Here is a 14011-nt window from a genome sequence, read left to right as displayed (position 1 = left end):
TTCTTTCTTTCTTTCTTTCTTTCTTTCTTTCTTTCTTTCTTTCTTTCTTTTTTAAATTTTATTTCAGAGAGGAAGGGAGAGGGAGAGAGAGAAGAAACATCATTGATGAGAAAGAATCATTGATCGGATGCCTCCTGCACGCCCCACTGGGGATTGAGCCCGAAACCAGGGCATATGCCCTGACTGGGAATCGAACCTTGATTTCCTGGTTCATAGGTCGATGCTCAACCAGTGAGCTTTGCCGGTAGGGCATGTGTCCCCTTTTCTTGACACATTTCAGGGCTCTCTTGTCCTTAACCTTGAGCAGCTCCATAGTGTGCCTATCATGGGGGGCAAAGTCACACACACACACCTCTTGGATCATTTCCTGCACCAACTTGGTGTGTTTGGTGAGGTGCGTGCAGTGGCGGCTGTGCCTCTGCTGTGCCTCAGCTTGCTCATGTTTTTGGTCACCATGTGGCCCTTGTTGAGGCCCAAGGCCATTGGGTAGCACAAAGCCATGGCTTCTGCTCCTCAATGGCTGCCATAGTGAAAGGGCTGGCACAGCTGCTGTCCTGTTTTTTGATTCCTGTGCACAGCCCAAGGGGGGTCTCTTTCTGATCAGTGGATGTTAGCTGAGGTTCTGTAATTCCATTGTGGGCAAGTTTCTGAGAGGCCAGCCCAGCCTGTCTCACATTTCAAAGAAGGAGAGACATACCTCTAAAGGAGCAGGTGGCTTGTGTCTAAGAATTGAGGAGTTAAGTGGGGTCTTGTAACCAGATAACCGAGGAGTTCAGACTGCCTGTCACTACTTGAGCCAATTACGCAGAGTCAGGGTTGAATGATATATGAGCGTTTATTCCAATAATGCTGGCAGTATGGGAGAGCAGCAGGTCATCCACAAAATTCTGCTCTGCCTCTCCCTGTAAGCCAGATGGTTATATTGGGTAGAAGTACAATGATTACACAGGAAAGTAGGAATTACAGGCATGGGAAAGTAGGCACAGTATAATCATTACAGGTTACAAGCCATGTGGGCTGGTGGGGGTCGCAGAGGGCAGGCACCTCTGGGACTAGACTCTTTCAGCCACGAGGTTGTAAGTCTCTCCATAATTATAGGCAGTTCTTGGGACAGGAGGATGGACTGTATTCTGATGTTAGCTCCCATGTCCCAGGGCGTACAACTCTCAACCAGGTGAGAATGTGCTTTCCCTAATCAGAACAGAACCATCATGGTTAATAGAGCATGATTAATATTTCTTATAATTATAGTTAGTCCCCAATAGTCTATTTCTGCCCTTAACAGTTTGACTTGGGGAAAAACTCCTGCTGCCAATCAAAGTTTACAGGGTGTGACAGAGTCTGTGCAGCTCAACTAGTTTGGAAAAGAACTCCAAGTGGATAGGGAAGGAAGCCTTTCTGGAGGAGGTGGTATTAAAAGATGTGTCTGGGCCCTGGCCAGGTAGCCCAATTGGTTTGATCCTTGGTCAGTGCACATGCAAGAATCAATCAATGGATGCATAAATAAGTGGAACAACAAAAAATTTGATTTTTTCCTTTCTCTTCTTTTCTCTCTCTCTCTCTCAAATCAATAAATAAAAAAATTTAAAAAAGTGTGCTGTATATAATGTAGAAGTTAACTGGACAGTGGAATGAGCCAACATTTGCTCACTCACTTCATTTGTTCACTAGACATTTGTTGAACTCAGTCTCTCCATGTGGAACTCACAGTCTAGAGGGGGAGATAGATGTAAAGCATGGGGTTTCGTTCTTTTTTTTTAAAAAAAAAATATTTTTATTGATTTCAGAGAGGAAGGGAGAGGGAGAGAAAGATAGAAACATCAATGATGAGAGAGAATCATTGACCAATTGCCTCCTGCACAACCCACACTGGGAATTGAGCCCGCAATCTGGGCATGTGCCCTGACCGGGAATCGAACTGTGACCTGGTTCATAGGTTGACATTCAACCACTGAGCCACACTGACTGGGCATAAGAAGTCTTTTTTGATCACACCAGAGTTTATGCTAATGAGATGACTCAGAGTAGGGCCACTTTATAGTCTTAGGTTGGTCAAGTGATTACAGGGTTGGAGATTAAGCTCTACAAAAACTCTTGAAATATGAGTTGATGAGCTGGCTGGTGAGGCATCCCAGTTCCACAGACACAGAGCTCTTGTGCTTGGGATCCTTCTGGACCTCATCCTATGTACCTCTTCATCGGGCTGTTTATCTGTATTCGTTAGCATGTCCTTTGTAATAAACTAGTAAGCCTGGCTGGTGTGGCTCAGTGGTTGAGTGTTGACCTATGAACCAGGAAGTCATGTTTCGATTCCCAGTCAGGACACATGCCGGGGTTTTGGACTCGATCCCTAGTAGGGAGTGTGAGGAGGCAGTCAAGCAATGATTCTCTCTTATTGATGTTTCTAGCTTCCTTCCTCTCTGAAATAAATAAAAATACATTAAAAAACAAAAGAAGTAAGACCAATTATTTGCCCGGCCGATGTGGTTCAGTGGATTGCACTTGGTCATCCCACAGACCAAGAGATCACTGGTTTGATTTGGGTCAGGGCACATGCCTGGGTTTAGGGCTCGAGCCCCAGTAGGGGACATGCAGGATGGATGTTTCTCTCTCATTGATGTTTCTATCTCTCCCTCTCCCTTCCTCTCTACCTAAAAATCAATTAAAAACATTAAAAAAAACACCCTAGTAAACATAAGTTTAGTTAATGTTTTCTGGAGTTTTATGAGTTGTTCTAACAAATTATTGGACTGAGGAGGGTGACATGACAACCTCTGATTTATAGCCAGTCCATCAGAAATATGGGTGGCCTGGACTTTCAATTGGTGTCTGAAATTGGGGACAGTCTGTGGGACTGAGGGATCTGTTAAAAACAAGACAACAGACCCCAAATGGAGTCGCTTATGCTAAGCTCTATGTCACCAAACTGAGACTTAAGTTAGTGACAGTTTCGTCTCTCCCAGAAATGGAATCTTAACCAAGAATTGCCTGATCAGCACTAGCCATCCCCTGTAGGGAAAGTAACCTTGCAATAACCAACCCACTTTTTCTGCATTGTACAACTTCCTTGTTTCTGTTCCCCTCTCTCTAAAATCTCTTGCTTTGCATAGCTCTTCAGAGCTCTAACTGCTCAATTAGATGCCGTTTGATTCACAAATCATTGAATAAAGCCAATAAGATCATTAAAATTCACTCAGTGGAACCTTTTTTTTTTTAATCCTCACCCAAGGATATTTTTCCATTGATTTTTAGAGAGAGTGGGAGAGGAAAAGACAGAGAGAAATATTGATGTGAAAGAAACACATCGATTGGTTGCCTCCTGCATGCACCCTGACCAGGACCCAGGCCATGGAGAAGCCTGCAACCAAGGTACATGCCCTTGACCAGAATCGAACCTAGTATCCTTCGGTCCACAGGTTGACACTCTATCCACTGAGCCAAACCAGTTAGGGCTCAGTTGAATTTTTAAAATAGCTCTGATGCTATAACCAGGTTGATAATGTCAGAATTGACTTAAATTTGTAGGACATCCAGTCAGGGATGGCCAAGAATTTTAGAATTGCTTGGTGATATAGGAAAACATGCCAGAACTTCCAGAAGGTTACATTCTAGGGTAAGGGTTACATTCTGAAGAATGAAGTGTTGAAATGGGGTGGAGGAAGGAGTGTTTCTGTTAGAGTGGTCAGCACCTGCAAAGATTAGGAAATGAAAGAGAACGTGACTCCCTAGAGGAACTGAAAGTTTTCAGCAGGACTCTAGGGCCTTAGGAAGAAAAACTAGATGGCTAGTTTGGGATCTAATTACAAGGTATGGAATACCAGGCAGAAGGGTTAATAATGAATTTGGTAGGAATAGTACACCCAAGAGAGAGTATCATCTTTGGCCTTCCTAAGGGATTGATGTTCCAGTTTTGCTGATGTGCCTCTGGAGATGGAAAAGCCACCACCTCCTCAGGAAGTTTAGCCGAGCACAAAGAGTATGCCAAATCAGACAGACCTGGCTGGGGATTCTAGCTCTGCCTCAAGCCATGCAGCCAGGAGCAGGTCTTCTCAACTCTCTGAGCCTTAGTTTCCCCAATGTGATATGGGACACAGACTGTCTTAATCCATTCAGGCTGCTATAACAAAATACCATAGACTAGGTGGCTTAAATAACCAACATTTAGTTTTTACAGTTTTGGAGGCTGCAAGTCTGAGATAAAGGCACTGGCAGATTCCATTTGTGGTGAGAATCCTCTTCCTGGTTCATAGACAGCCATCTCATTCATGACCTAGTCACTTCCAAATGCCCCACCCCCAAATACTATCACATTGGGGATTAGGTTTCATCATAGGAATTCTGGGAGGACACAAACATTTAGTCTTTGGCATAAAACTACATCACAGGGCTGTCATGAGAAAGAACAGGTCCTTAGCACCAAACAGATGCCAAATAAAAATTGTTTCTTTCCCTCTTCTTAAAGGAATAAAACTCCTCCAGAAGACCTGTAACATATTTCCAAGTTGGATCTTGCACTGTCTGTTCAACAAATCCACCAGCACCACTCACTCTGGTCATGTCACCTCTTCTCCACCAACAACATACAAACAAAAATAATTTGTTTAGTCATTCATTTAACAAACACTGATGGAGTGCCTACTATGTGGTGGGCAGTGTTCTTTACATTGGGGGTATAGCAGTGAAGAAAATAGACTCAGTCTCTTCCTTCTGAACAGCCAGTCCCCAGCTCTTTTTATAAAAACAGTTGATCCTTGAACAACACAAAGGTTAAGGGTGCTGACACCCTACATAGTCAAAATCCACGGGTAACTTTGACTTTCCAAAAACTTCTAAGTTGCACCTAGATATCCATGGGGTTGGTTTCAAGATCCTTTGTGGATACCAAAATCCACAGATCCTCTAGTCTCATATAAAACTAGAGGCCCAGTGCATGAAATTTGTGCACGGGTGTGTGTGTGTGTGTGTGTGTGTGTGTGTGTGTGTGTGTGTCTCCCAGCCTGACCTGCACCCTGTCCAATCTGGGAGCCCTCAGGGGATGTCCTACTGATGGCTTAGGCCTGCTCCCATTGGTTCTCTGCTCTCTGCGGGGCCTGTCTGCTCCACACCACAGCGACTGCCAAGCAGGCCATGCTGGGTGCTGCCTGCAGTCGGTGCTTGCCTGCTCCCGGGTCACCACAGCAATGGCCAAGCAGGCTGTGCTGGGAGCTGCCTGTGGGCCGCAGCGACGGCCAAGCAGGCAGTGCAGTGCTGGGAGCTGCCTCCTCCCTGCTGTCAGTCTCCACAGAGGTGATGAGGTTAATTTGCATACTCACTCCTGATTGGCTGGTGGGCATCATGAAGGTACGGTCAATTTGCATCTTTCTCTTTTATTAGTGTAGATGACATAGATCACCCTGGCCAGTGTGGCTTAGTTTGTGGGAGCATTACCCGATTCACCAAAAGGTGGTAGGTTCGGTTCCTGGTCAGGGCACATTTGGGAGGCAACTGATTGTGTTGTATTGAAATTCAGCAAGACGCCACAGCCAGAGGGTCGAATTTTGGAGCTTTTATTTCAAAACTGACACGCCGGGACCACAAAGGGCTTTTTGCCACTCTAAACCTCGCAATCCCAAACAGAAGTTAGGGGTAAGCTTATAAAGGCAAAAAGAGGGAAAAAACTCTAGGATTGGTGCTATCAGATCCTATCTCAAGGCCTGGCCTGGTGCCAGCCCTGACAACTCCGTTTGGGAGAATTTTAGTTTATGGCCTTTTCAATATGGTTAAGCAAACAGGTCCTCCAAGATAGACAATTTAAGAGGGAGCAGTGAACAGACCATAAACTGATAAGAATGTACACCAGATTCCTGCCATAGGCTCAGATTTCCAGCCCCCTCGCCTTTTATTTTCCCATTATTCAAGCAAGCATATTTACAAAAGCTAGAAATAGCTTAGTTACTTATCTGGTTTAGTTATACCCTGGAATTAACAGGTTAATGGACCATCTGTGCCTGAAAGTCAGTCCTAACAAAATTTATGGGAATAAAATGGAATGTCTATGGTTTAGATAGAGGGCAAGGGGATGGGACGGAGCCAGTTCTTTCAAGGTCCATTCTTCAATTGATTCTCTCTCTCTCTCTCTCTCTCTCTCTCTCTCTCTCTCTTCATTCCTCTCTCTAAAATCAATTTAAAAATGACCTAATAAAAATAATGGCATAGATCATTGCATACTGTCATTCCTCTGCCCCTGTGAACTCCCAACTGTTGATAAAAAACAGTACAGGTATTTATTGAAAAAAAAATCCATGTATAAGTGGACCCGTGCAGTCAAGCCCAAATTATTCAAAGGCCAACTGTAATTTAGTGAAACATACCCCTGTTCATTCACTGATATATCATCCGTGGTGTTTTCATGTTATAGTGGCAGAGTTGAGTAGATGTGACAGAAACTTTATGCCCCACAAGGCCAAAAAATATTTGTTATCTGGTTCTTTTCAGAAAATGTTTGTCAACCCTTGGTCTAGACCAGTGGTCGGCAAACTCATTAGTCAACAGAGCCAAATATCAACAGTACAATGATTGAAATTTCTTTTGAGAGCCAAATATTTTTAAACCTAAACTATATAGGTAGGTACATTGTTATTAACTTAATTAGGGTACTCCTAAGGCTTAGGAAGAGCCACACTCAAGGGGCCAAAGAGCTGCATGTGGCTCGCGAGCCGCAGTTTGCCGACCACGGGTCTAGACGGTTGCATTGTGGGGGATAGATAGTAAACAGATAAATTTTAAGCCTGAATTTGGGCCCTTCCCTCTCTTTCTTGGACTTCCCAAATATGAGAGGCAATACTATCAGCCTCTACCCCCACTTTATTTTGAGCTGGTTTGAGTTGGGGGCAGAGAGGTGAATGAAAAACAATGTGCTTTCATGGTTTGAATCCATCTGTAGCATTTATAAGCTGATGGACCATGGGCAGGTGAAGTAATCTTTGAGCCTGTTTGCTCATAGGTACAATGAGGACACTAATAGCTGTGTTATGGGGATTAACTGAAATCATGTCCAAAAAACATTCAGCACAAAAGAAGTGCTCGAGGAATGCTGGTAGGATTTCTGCCTCTGGTTAGATACAGCCGTGGGCAAACTACGGCCCGTGGGCCGGATCCGGCCCATTTGAAATGAATAAAACTAAAAAAAAAAAAAAAAGACCGTACCCTTTTATGTAATGATGTTTACTTTGAATTTATATTAGTTCACACAAACACTCCATCCATGCTTTTGTTCCGGCCCTCCGGTCCAGTTTAAGAACCCATTGTGGCCCTCGAGTCAAAAAGTTTGCCCACCCCTGGAATGTAGAAGGACCACAAAGACCCTCACTTCCATGGTGACAAGTAGAAAAAACCAGAGGAAAATCCATGGGCTAGTTAAGATGATGAATGCAAGGAAGCCTTAATGAGATGGATTTCAGAGATAAAATGAGCCAAGAACAGTGACAGCTTCCATACCAAGAAACAGGCGGACTCTGGCTCTGAGTATGGGTGGGCTTGCATGGATGGAGAGACCATTAGGGTTAGAGTAAATAAGTGTTCACAATGGTATTGGAGTCCAGTTCTTGTGAGGAGAGCATCCACATGAGAGGATGGTCTACTACTATGGGCTGTGAGATCACAAATGAGGTAAGAAGGATAACAGTATGGGGGTCGTCTGCCTAGTGGGAGAGCGCAATGTCCAAGCACAGTGAGGTGGTATCCACACAAGGTAGGGGATGGTGATGAAAAAGGAGATTGGTTATATACAGGGGGATTGATTCAGGATTTTCACCATTAGAGAAGGATGTTACAAAGATGAATAGAGAAAAAATTACAATGAACTCTATTGTATTTAATTGAAAGTGTTGGTGTAAACTCATGCTCTTAAACATATATATAGAGATAACTAATGAAATTGAAGCAGTAATAAAAAAACTCCCAGCAAACAAAAGTTCTGTATCGGATGGATTTACAGGCAAGTTTTACCAAACATTCAAAGAAGAGCTAACACCTATCTTCCTCAAACTATTAAAAAATCCAAGCTCTTTTTAGGAGGCCAGCATTATCCTAATTCCAAAACCAGATGAAGATACTACAAAGAAAGAGAATTACAGACCAATATCCCTGATGAACATAGATGCTAAAATCCTCAACGAAATATTAGCAAATCACATCCAGCAATATATGAAAAAGATCATATACCATGACCAAGTGGGATTTATTCTGAGAATGCAAGGCTGGTGCAATATTCACAAATCAATAAATGTGATACATCACATAAACAAAATGAAGGATTAAAGTCACACAATAATATCAATAGATGTAGAAAAAGCATTTGACAAAATCCAAGACCCATTTTTGATAAAAACTTTCAGCAAAGTGGAAACAGAGGGATCATACCTCAACATAATGACAAACCTACAGCCAACATCATACTCAATGGGCAAAAACTAAAACAATTACCCCTAAGAACAGGAACAAGAGAGGAATGTCCACTTTCATCACTCTTATTCAACATAGTACTGGATGTTCTAGCCACAGTGATCAGATAAGGAAAAAACATAAAAGGCATCCAAATTGAAAAGAAGGAAGTAAAACTGATATTGTACATAGGAAACCCTAAAGACTCCACCAAAAAAAAAAAATAACCCTACTAGATCTAATAATTGAATTTGACAAAGTAGCAGGATACATAATTAATATTCAGAAATAGGTTATTTTTACACACCAATAACTCTCAGAAATAGAAACTAAAAACAAAACAAACCCCACTTACCATTGCAACAACAACAAAAAGATACCTAGAAATAAACTTAGCCAAATAGATAAAAGACCTGTACTTGGAAAACTATAGGAAATTGAAAAAATAAATAGAGGAAGATATAAACAAATGGAAGCATATACCGTGTTCATGGATTGGAAAAATTAATATCATTAAAATGTCCATACTACCCAAAGCAACCTATAGATTGAATGCAATCTATAATCTAAAATATCATCAGCATACTTCACAGATCTAGACAAATACTCCAAAAATTTATATGAAAACAAAAAAGACCCCAAATAGCAACAGCAGCCTTGATAATGAAGAATAAGGTTGGAGGGATCACAATACAGATCTCAAACTCTACTGCAAAGACATTCTAATGAAAACAGCCTGCTACTAGCACAGAACAAAGACCCCAGAAATTGACCCCTGCCACTATGGTCAATATTTGACAAAGGAGGCAAGAGCAAACAATGGAATAAAGATAGTTTCTTCAATATATGGTGTTGGAAAAATTGGACAGGTGCATGCAAAAAAAAAATGAAATTAGACCACCAACTTACACCATACACAAGAATAAATGCAAAATGTATTAAAGACAAATGTTAGTTGCAAAACTATAAAAAACCTAGAAGAAAACATAGGCAATAAAATCTCAGACATCTCATGTAGCAGAATTTTCACCGATATATCTCCTAAAGCAAGAGAAACAAAGGAAAAAATAAACAAATGGGAATATATCAAAATAAAAAGCTTCTGCACAGCAAAATAAGCCATCCTCAAAATGAAAAGGGAACCCACTGTATGGGGGAACATATTTGCCAATGATACATCTAATAAGGGGTTAATTTCCAAAATAAACAGAACTCATACAACTCAACACCAGGGAGACAAACAATTTAAAAAATGGGCAAAGGGCTTGAATAGATGCTTCTCCGAAGAGGACATAGAGATGGCCAATAGACATATGAAACAATGCTCAACATCACTAATCATCAGAAAGATACAAATCAAAACCACAATAAGATATCACCGCACACCTGCCAGAATGGCTACTATCAATAAATCAACAAAAAAAATAAATGCTGATGAGGATATGGGGGAAAGGGAACCCTAGTACAGTGCTGGTAGGAACACAGACTGGTGCAGCCACTATGGAAACAGTATGGAGATTCCTCAAAAAATTAAATATAGAACTGCTGTTTGATCTAGTGATCCCACTTCTGGGAATATATCCTAAAAATCCCAAAACACCAATTAGAAAGAATATATGTACCCCTATGTTCCTAGCAGCATTATTTACAATAGCTAAGATCTGGAAACAGCCCTAGTGCCCATCAGTAGATGAGTGGATAAAAAAACCTGTGTAACATTTACACAATGGAATACTATGTAGCTGTAAAAAGATGGATCTCATCCTTTGAGACAGCATGGAGGGACCTGGAGAGTATTATGCTAAGTGAAATAAGCCAGTCAGAGAAAGATAAGTGTCATATGATCTCACTCATATGTGGAATATAATAAACAAAATAAAATAGATCCAGAGACATAGAAACTTGGACCAGACTGATGAATTTCAGAGGGCAGGTGGATGTGGATGGGTGGATGGGGAGAGATTAACCAAAGAATTTATATGCATAGCCCATGGACACAGACAATAGTGTTATGAAGGCTTGGGGTGGGACAGGAACCAGGTGGAGGAGGGCAAAGGGGAGAAAATAGGGGACATTTGTAATACTCTCTGTTAGGGTCACCGAAGGAGGAACGCACGAGGCCAAAAGGGATAAAGAATTATGAATTTATTAGGTCCTCTGGAAAGCCTGATGGGCTGAGCCCCAAAACGGCCCCAGTGCTACTAGCACAGAACAAAGACCCCAGAAATTGACCCCTGCCACTATGGTCAATATTTGACAAAGGAGGCAAGAGCAAACAATGGAATAAAGATAGTTTCTTCAATATATGGTGTTGGAAAAATTGGACAGGTGCATGCAAAAAAAAAATGAAATTAGACCACCAACTTACACCATACACAAGAATAAATGCAAAATGTATTAAAGACAAATGTTAGTTGCAAAACTATAAAAAACCTAGAAGAAAACATAGGCAATAAAATCTCAGACATCTCATGTAGCAGAATTTTCACCGATATATCTCCTAAAGCAAGAGAAACAAAGGAAAAAATAAACAAATGGGAATATATCAAAATAAAAAGCTTCTGCACAGCAAAATAAGCCATCCTCAAAATGAAAAGGGAACCCACTGTATGGGGGAACATATTTGCCAATGATACATCTAATAAGGGGTTAATTTCCAAAATAAACAGAACTCATACAACTCAACACCAGGGAGACAAACAATTTAAAAAATGGGCAAAGGGCTTGAATAGATGCTTCTCCGAAGAGGACATAGAGATGGCCAATAGACATATGAAACAATGCTCAACATCACTAATCATCAGAAAGATACAAATCAAAACCACAATAAGATATCACCGCACACCTGCCAGAATGGCTACTATCAATAAATCAACAAAAAAAATAAATGCTGATGAGGATATGGGGGAAAGGGAACCCTAGTACAGTGCTGGTAGGAACACAGACTGGTGCAGCCACTATGGAAACAGTATGGAGATTCCTCAAAAAATTAAATATAGAACTGCTGTTTGATCTAGTGATCCCACTTCTGGGAATATATCCTAAAAATCCCAAAACACCAATTAGAAAGAATATATGTACCCCTATGTTCCTAGCAGCATTATTTACAATAGCTAAGATCTGGAAACAGCCCTAGTGCCCATCAGTAGATGAGTGGATAAAAAAACCTGTGTTACATTTACACAATGGAATACTATGTAGCTGTAAAAAGATGGATCTCATCCTTTGAGACAGCATGGAGGGACCTGGAGAGTATTATGCTAAGTGAAATAAGCCAGTCAGAGAAAGATAAGTGTCATATGATCTCACTCATATGTGGAATATAATAAACAAAATAAAATAGATCCAGAGACATAGAAACTTGGACCAGACTGATGAATTTCAGAGGGCAGGTGGATGTGGATGGGTGGATGGGGAGAGATTAACCAAAGAATTTATATGCATAGCCCATGGACACAGACAATAGTGTTATGAAGGCTTGGGGTGGGACAGGAACCAGGTGGAGGAGGGCAAAGGGGAGAAAATAGGGGACATTTGTAATACTCTCTGTTAGGGTCACCGAAGGAGGAACGCACGAGGCCAAAAGGGATAAAGAATTATGAATTTATTAGGTCCTCTGGAAAGCCTGATGGGCTGAGCCCCAAAACGGCCCCAGCACCCAGGGATAGGGACTCAGAGATTTTAAAGGACTCTAGGCAGGCTTTTTCTGGCTGGAGAATTCTCTGGGCAGGTCCTGAGGGGAAAGATAATGGTCTTAGCAAGTGGAATGTGGTCTTAGCAAGTGCTAAGCAAAAGGGAATGTCGGTTCTGAAGTGATATAAAGGTCAGTTCCCAGGGGAGGGTGTGTCCCTTCAATTATTCGATCAGACCTAACACACTCAATAATAAAAATAAATAAAATATGCTAGAAAAAAACTATAGAGAAATATTTGTGTGTGTGTCTGTGTGTTCCCATTTATCTACGAGAGGTCCTGGTGTTACTGGAAAGAGAATCTGCTCCTGAATGGGTCTACCTAGGGCCAGCCTGTAGTGTGTGGGTTCTTGACTTGGTGCAGGAAAAATTTCATGAGTCCAGGTGAATTTTAGAGGACGTTTATTAAAGCTGGTGACAGTGAAACAAGAAAGGGCTGGGGAAATGAGGCTAGTAGACTGATCTGCTTGGCTCTCTGGGAAGTCAGAGAAAAGGGGCCTTGGGGACAGGTTCAGGGGGTTTATCTGGGATGAACTGCTATTTCCCATTGCTGCCCAGGTTACAAACCTCGTGGGGTCCCTTAGAGTTTTTTTGAACAGCTCTTGTTCTCTCAAAAAGCTTGGCTCTATAATGCTGAGCAAGGAGGGCCACCTCACGCGACCTCTGCCTCTGCCAGCCACTCACGCCGGTGTGGCTGCTGCTCCCAGCTCCTGGTCAGTGCGCCCGCAGGCCCTAATGCTCACCCAGCATTGCCCCGCCAGGCCAGGCCAGGGTCTGTGGACTGGCGGCAAAGGGGGAGGGAACTCAGCCCTGATCCTTCATTCTTTTCCCACTCTCACTATTCTGGTAATTCTGCTTGTAATTGTGTGGAGGACCCCTGCAACATGGACAGCATCTGTAATGGTTACAGTCTGCTGCATATTTATTGCCTTGCACTGGAACTCCACCAGGGCTTGTAACATTTGCTGCCTCCACAACCTTTTCTCCTTCAACAAATCCTCTACATCTTCTACACTGCAATGGTAATTCCTGGGTTCATTCTTCTTTATGGCAGTCTGGTACACAAATACATCTTCCTGGTGTCATTCCTGTTGATGAAACCACATCTGTTTCTTACATTAAACCATTTTACTGTTCCTCAAACCTTCTTTGTGATGACCCTTTTGTCCCTGTCCACAGGTGTGCTGATGTGAGGTCTCACAGGCCACCGCTCTCTGTGCTGCTGCCTGTGGTGCTGGGCTGGTGTTGGCAGCACTGAGGGTCGGGGCGGTAAGCAGCTGTTGGATATTGGTCTTGCTGCTCATGGTTGTGGTGATGGTGACTGGGGCCAGCTGCAACAGCTGTGGCTTCTCCAAGGGTGTGTTGTTGGTGTTTGCCAATTTAATTATAATGTGCCTTGGCATCGGTCTTTTGGGTTTCATTTTGTTTGGGACTCTGTGAGCTTCTTGGATTTGTGTGAGTTTTTTCTTCCCTATATCAGGGAAGTTTTCTGTCATTATTTCTCCAAACAGGTTTTCTATTCCTTGCTCAGTTTCCTCTCCTTCTGGCACCCCTATTATGTGGATGTTGTTTTGTTTTGTGTTGTCCCAAAGTTCTCTTAGGCTCTCCTCCTGCTTTTTAGTTTTTTTTTTCTAGAAGCTGCTCTGCTTGGGTATTTTTTCCTACCTTGTCTTCTAACTCACTGATGCGGTCCTCTGCTTCTTCTAGTCTACTGTTGATGCTTTCTATTGAGTTCTTTATAGCAGTGATGTCATTTTTCATTTCTTCTTGGTTCTTCTTCATTTCCTCTTGGTTCTTACACATATTGTTGAATTTGTCTTCCATTCTTTTCATCCACCTTATGACCATTTCTCTGAATTCTTTCTCTGACAGGTTGCTTGCCTCCATTGCCTCCATTTC

Source organism: Myotis brandtii, unplaced genomic scaffold, assembly GCF_000412655.1.
Source record: "Myotis brandtii unplaced genomic scaffold, ASM41265v1 scaffold321, whole genome shotgun sequence".
Classification (NCBI taxonomy): domain Eukaryota; kingdom Metazoa; phylum Chordata; class Mammalia; order Chiroptera; family Vespertilionidae; genus Myotis; species Myotis brandtii.
This window is presented reverse-complemented; position numbering follows the sequence as displayed.